This window comes from Rhea americana, unplaced genomic scaffold (assembly GCF_003343005.1).
Source record: "Rhea americana isolate MKP2758 unplaced genomic scaffold, rheAme1 scaffold_138, whole genome shotgun sequence".
In the NCBI taxonomy this organism is placed as follows: domain Eukaryota; kingdom Metazoa; phylum Chordata; class Aves; order Rheiformes; family Rheidae; genus Rhea; species Rhea americana.
The window spans coordinates 1,881,750-1,888,434 of NW_028185461.1; positions in this window are offsets into that span (position 1 = coordinate 1,881,750).

Below are 6,685 nucleotides of genomic sequence, written 5' to 3' on the forward strand. Positions count from 1 at the left end.
GRACACATCCATACCCACCAATGCCGCAGGGTCCCTAGTGAAAAGGGGCCACCTGGCCTACCTGCCCCAGGTCTTCCTTGACCAAAATGCACCACTCATGCCCCGCTCCCTTTCAACTCTGGCCTGAGGAGACTGACCCTTTCTTTTTTTTCTTTATTTTTTTTTCTGGGCAAATAAAGCCTCTGCACAAATCTGTCTGACTGGATTCAACACTTCCCTCGTGAGCTGGAGAAACTTGTTGGCGGCAGCCAGCCAGAGCAGCTCCGGAGGCATGCAGGCCACCACGGCTCCCCACCACCCTTTGCAGTGCCTGGTAGCCTCCCGCTCACCTGCCCCTCCAGCCTCAGAGCCTCTCACTCCCTCAAGTGCTGGGCCAGGAGACCCCCTGGAGAGCTTTCTCTCACGTTTTAATGAGCCCTTGCAGAAAGCTTCTACAAGGGGGTCAAGATGTGGCCTGTCACCAAGATGCCCCACATCCCAGTGCTGGTGCAGGTTTCCTCCTCGTTTTGCCACTGCCAGGTGTCACTGGCCTCTGTGCCAAAGCATAACAAGGAGGCCATGGGGAAAAAAATAAATGTGTTAGCCTTAGTGAGCTGCGTCAATGGAAATAGAAATCTGCAGCAGGCCTGGTTTTCACTGAATTCAAAGGAGCAGCGCAGACCTTGCCAGCTTGAGTCCAGCTGGAGTTATGGCACCAAGTGTCGCATGCGGGACGCCTGCAAGTATTGTTTGTGCAGGTTTTGGAAGGCTTTGCCAAACCTTCCCTCAGCCGTCAGCAGCCTGCATCCTGCTCCCAACTCCTACTGGAGGGGACGGTCAACACCCTGCTAACCCTATAGCAGGGAACACCAACTGGGATCCYCCACTGATTTCCCAGAGGGCTTTCATTCAAGTCCAACATTGTCCTAGATTCCAGGCTAGGAAATCACTTCCTTCCTGAAGTGGGTCATTTCAGGAGCCACTTTCTCYGATGTGTGAGGCAGCAGCCCCAAGCAGCTGCTGAGGAAGTGCCCCACTTCCACATCCCAAGCACGTAAATCACTAATCGCTTACGCTCCSAGCAGCCCCAAGTTGGGGAGCCGCAGGGATGGAGAGCTGCACGGCAGTGCCTGACACACGAGGCATGCTCTGCTGCCCATTAGCAATATATCATTGCAAGTCCCAGACGTGAGACGTGATGTAATGGAGACCTATGGAGCGGGGAGCCTCACCCAAAACCCCACACACAGCTATTATGGGGAGATCAGGCAAGTAGATTAGATTAACAAGCAGATCCTAATTATATGTACAGGATGTTCTACAAACCCCAGCTCAGAGCTTAAATCTAAATTGCCATGGGCTGTAAAGGGCAGAACCAAATCTCAGACTTCCAGGTACTTGAAATTCAGGTGTGTATCCATATTTTGTCACATGGCTCAACTTCCAACAGGAGACAAGATCTCCATAGTATGTTTTTTAATGTAAAAGCTGGTCATCACCTCACCCAGCCTCCTCCATAATAGCTTTACTTTGACATATGAATGAGTAATACAACCTAAAACACCCCAGTGAGATGCTGCAAGCCAGAGGAAGAACCTCACTGCCCTGACTCGCCCTTCCTGAGAGGGGGTTACATGGAGGAAGAAGCAGCTCTGCTGCAACATTCATCTGCCCTAGTTATTAGCCCGGGCTGGCTGGCATGTGTTCTCCTGCAAAACTGCAAAACCTACACCAAGAAGCAACTTTGAAGCTTTTACAGGATGTGACTCTTCTCAAAAGAACTGTCCATTCACTCCTGTTGCAGCATTAGGGCCTCTTAGGCCCAGGAGATTCCCTGCGTTTTCAGAGAAGCAAGTAACAGGCAGAATGGCTGAGTCAGCTCGAGCTGCAGAGAAAGCAAGCCCTTCGTCAGCTCTCCTGTTAGCACAAGCCAGCACTCCTCCTCCCTCAGTGCTCCTGGCAGCCTCTGCCTTGCCCTGGGAACACTATGTCAGCCTGCATACGAGAAAGCAGATGGGTGAGCAGCACACAGGTGTCCTCACATCTTGGAGGTCTCAAACACAGGCAGAACTTGTCACTGTGCACTGCTCATTAATGATACCAAGGGAAGCATGCAAGGGCATAGAGGTGGTCTACAAACTTTCTGGAAAGACTCACCACAGCATACACTAACACCACAGCAGAGCAAGGCAGTGAGGGGGACCACGAACCAAATTTACAGCACCTGTTTCCCACAGCAGCTTCAGCTGCAACACACTTCAGCTGTAGAAAGAGAGCAAATGCGGTGAAGACACTTCAACTGACTCAAGCCTCTGCAGCCCCACCTCTGGGTCACAGCTGTCCCCAGCAGTGCCCCATGCTCATCTTGCTGGTCCCTTGTCTTTGCACCCCATCCAAACTGAGAGCTCGCTGCTTCGTTGCRCAGCCACGAATGGGCAAAGACTGAACCACACTAGAGACTGTCTCTGGCTTTTCATAACTTCTGATAGCTGGGCCCCTTTGAAGCTTTGCAAATCCCCATGCATGCAAAGTCTCCTTGCCACAGCTTCCTCCAGATTATTATGGCTGGAAGTTCTGCATCTCCTCCTCTGCAGGGAGGAGGGAAATGAAGTATGAAATACACATCTTTAAATTTTAAACAGGTGAGATGACCGTTTAAAACTGCCTCTTCTCTTGTCTTCTCCTCTCCCCACTGCTCCCACTTAGGTCCACCTGGATACCTCTGCAAATGATCCTAATTCAAGGGGCCAAAAGAAACACCTTCCCTAYGAAATTGCAGCTCAGCCTCAACACAGCTACACAAAGCCCTATCAGCCTCAAAACATAAGTGCACAAGTGAGGTGCCAACTGCAGTAGAGGCTACACAGTGGAGCCAGTCCACACTACTGGCTGATGTGCCTTGGGCATCTCTATCACCCGCACTCTGCTCTGGCACGCAGCCTGGGAGAACAGCCGAGGAGGGACACAAAGGACCCTCCTTTGTGAATGTAAAAATACAATTATTACTAGYCTTGTTTGATAATTTCTGCCATGCTTGCTAAGCTTCAGCCAAAGATTTCCAGATGCTGCTTGGGGCAAGATCAGGGCGTTTGGGTGACTCTGAAATAGGTGGATGTGACACTCCAAAATGAACTTCAAAGGGCTATTTTTTCTTTCACTGCCACTAAGTATCTCCCTGTTGGTAGATGAGGAGGGGAGGGTTCACAGTTACTCATACTCATCGCTCAATGACCTTCAGCCGTTCTCCAAGAAGAAGGCTGACAGTGAAAKAAAAGGATAGTTTGGAAAAAGAGCCTTCCTGGCTCCAGCACTCAGACTATCATTATAGTTCTTGCTTACCCACAGCTGGTCCAGTTAAGGCACCACTGAAAGGAGAATCRAGGTTAGCCAAAGAATGGACCCAACCCTCCAGCAGAGAGGAGGATCTCTTCTACAAGGCTTCACCTCAGCCATTCCACTTCCCTGGGCCTAAATCTTGCTGCTATCAAGGCATTTCTGCATGCGTATTTTGGCTCTGTATTGCTTCTTATCCTTCTCAGAGGCCTGCAGATATCTCTCTCCTATTTTTCTGTTTTGCTTGATAAACATTTGGTTTTCAATTTGGTGTCTTCTGGAACAGCTGGTTCCAGCACAGCCTTTCAGCTGGCATCTCTGACAAACATCGCTAAAAGACTGWTCCAGTTCCAGAAATAAGTATCTTCTAATTAAGCTCATCATGAGCAGAAGAAAAGCTCCTATCTCCTTCAGAGTGTGTTGCATCATGTCAGCTGGTCAGACTCTGAGCTCCTAAGAAGTCATGTTGTACTTCGAAGGTGAGATACATAGGAAACATCTGCTGCTTTGCAGCATGTCTTTGGGAGAGAGCCCGTCTCCCAGCCAGGCCAGCACTCCTGGATGCCCAGTGGTGCTTGATACAACAGAGTGATCACCTCTCCTGGCTTCTGCTAAGGTGACTCACCTCACACCACATTTTCTCCTCTCTCTTCTCAAGTGGCAGAGGCCCTAGCAGGTCTATCTCTACACTGAAAAAAGAAGAAACTGATGCTACTTTTCAAGGTACTAGCAACTTGGCTACTGTAATGCTGCTGCTAATATGTCTTGTTTAAAGAGCCATAAGGGGAACAGCAGTCCTACGCAGGCTAAAGAACCCAAGCTTCACACACGCAAAGGTCGYAGCGATCTAGATGTACTATATTTGCTTGAGTGTAGTCTCAGTGTCCTCTCCCACACTCCCAATATCTTCTCAGAGTACAGAGGAGCTGTTGCTCGGAGCACCAGACCGATATGCGACCAAACATGGTAGATAAATCAGTAGTCCACTCCACCTGCACARCACAAGCCTGGCCCTGCTCATAACGTGCTTTGGCAATTCCCTTTGGGGAAAGAGAACAGCCAGCAGGTTGGTGCTAATGTAACATCAGCGGTTCTAGACATAGGGACAGGGATCACTGCCAGGAGCACAAGACTGGAGCTAGAAGAGAGTGCAGCAATAGAACTTGCCAAAAAGCTGCTCACTAATGGCTGGGATCTTAATAGCCAGTTGTACTGAGCTCCCTCCAGCACAGGCTGGGAAGGGACTGTCCTTCGCCACTGTGAGCAGCAGGGAGGTGTGCTGCCTGGCTAGCTGTGAGGCAGCACACCTCCCTGCAGCGTATCCGCAGCATGGATRCAAGAGGCAAAAGGCATCAGCATAGCTGGAGAAGAATGGCCTGCTCTTCTCGAACAGGAAGCAAATGAGTGTTTTACTGAAGATCCTCCAAACCAGCTGCAGGCAAACCAATCTCACTCCCCTCCATGCCGGGTGTTGAGGTCATGCTACCTGGAGAAAAAGTGATCCTGTCTCTCCACAGGATGAAAGAGGGCAAACTTTCCCACAGGCAGGCAGGCACGCAGGATCTGATACACCTCATATAGACTAGCGTGGACACCCACACGAATTTCTCAACCTACTTATTTGTCACTTGCAGTGAGCTCAGCACGTCCCTTAACTAGAAGGTGAATGTGTTCATCAGCAGGCTCATTACTGATGCTGTATGGAAAAACCAGAGTGGCAAAAGGTTATCATGGAAAGTATTTTCACTAGTAACTCAAACCACACACTTGCAAGGGTTAAGATGCAAAAGCACAGCAGATCCCTTGTGCCTATTTATGGATAGCATTGCCCAGCCGAAAGGAACTCTAATGAATGCAATTCAAGTTCATTTGTTCTGCTCTCTTAGGAACAGGTAAGTCAAACTCAGTTGTTTTTAAGAGGAATTCAATTGTTATTTAGCTATCCAGAGGAAGCCCTTCATTTTCAGAGAACTGCAGGGGCAAGAAAAGCAATGCTTAGCAAACACTTGTTCTACCTCTGATGGTGCTACTGTCCAGGGTCACCTCCAGCCAGGCTTTTTCATTAAGGTGGCATCAAGCAAGTCCTTACATAATGCTACATCAATACATTGTTCGCTACCCATTGCAGAGTCAGCACATGTGAGCAAAGTTGATAATTTTTAATCCATCTTTTCTACTGCCACTGTTTTGCCATATAGATCAAGCTGTACTCATGMTTCAAAGTCTTATGGATGAGTATTTTGGAACTGAATTTTAAGACAGTGGGCATGATCCTTCCTTTAACCTTCTCCTGTACAAAGTGCAGACACCTCACCATTGAGAGATGTGGCACCAAGCCCTGCGGCTGGCAGAGAACCCTACAATTACCAGTGATTTGCCAGGGATGATGCACATCAGTCAACCTGCAATGCTGCAGCAACCACAGCTCAAGCCAAGGACAAGGCAGGGAGTGGGGGAAGAAAATGTTGCAGAGTGAGATCTTAATGCCACTTCGATTAAAGAACTAGGCTCTGAACCAAGTTATTGCTCATGCAGCTGCTCCCTCCAGAGCTGTGTAATTTCTTTTATGCAAGCACCATTAGCGTGATGGACACGCAACAACTACAGAGGGATCTAATACTACAGCTCAGCAGTTTGTTTCAGAGCTGAGGCAGAGCAAAAATAGGCAGTGCAATACTTCCTCGCTTGCCAAGAATTTGCAGTGAGCTCACAGGATGCAGGCAGCTTCACAAGGGAGAGCGATTCAGCAGCAATGGGGCCAAGACCATGGGAGGTGAGGGAAGGCATAGCCCCACTCCTCCTTCTTAGACRGGCCAACAAGACACTAGAGTAAAGCAATCTATCAATTCAGTGCTTGGCTCCAAGCTTGGTTCAAAGGGTATTAACAAAAGAAAAATTCTACAAACAAGTTAAACTCCCATAAAGATTAAACTACAGCCAAAGCCTGAACTCCAGTGGCAGAGCTGCCCTGGCTGTTTGTGTTTGGCTAGCACTGTCCTCACAAATACTGGCTGAACATTTAATTCAGCCTCCTCCCCTCTCTCCCGTGGTGTCACATAGGAAGAGGAGAGTGGGCAGGTTGGAGACAATTCCAGGAACATGTTGTTCTCCCCTCCGCATCCTGCCAACAGTCACTCTGTGCTGGAAAAAGCTTATAAAACAGAACAGCAGAGAGGTTAGATTTGGGGTTTCTGAAATACCCTCTTAGATTTACTCAGGAGTTACCTCAATACTAAATCACAAAATCATTTTTAGTAGCCTACAGCAAGGCTGGATCGGATCCCCAAACTGAGCCCAGCTGTATAGGGATCCTGTGCAGTGGAAGCAACCCAGCAGGAGACAAGTTGGGGCAGACTGAAGACAAAGAACTAAT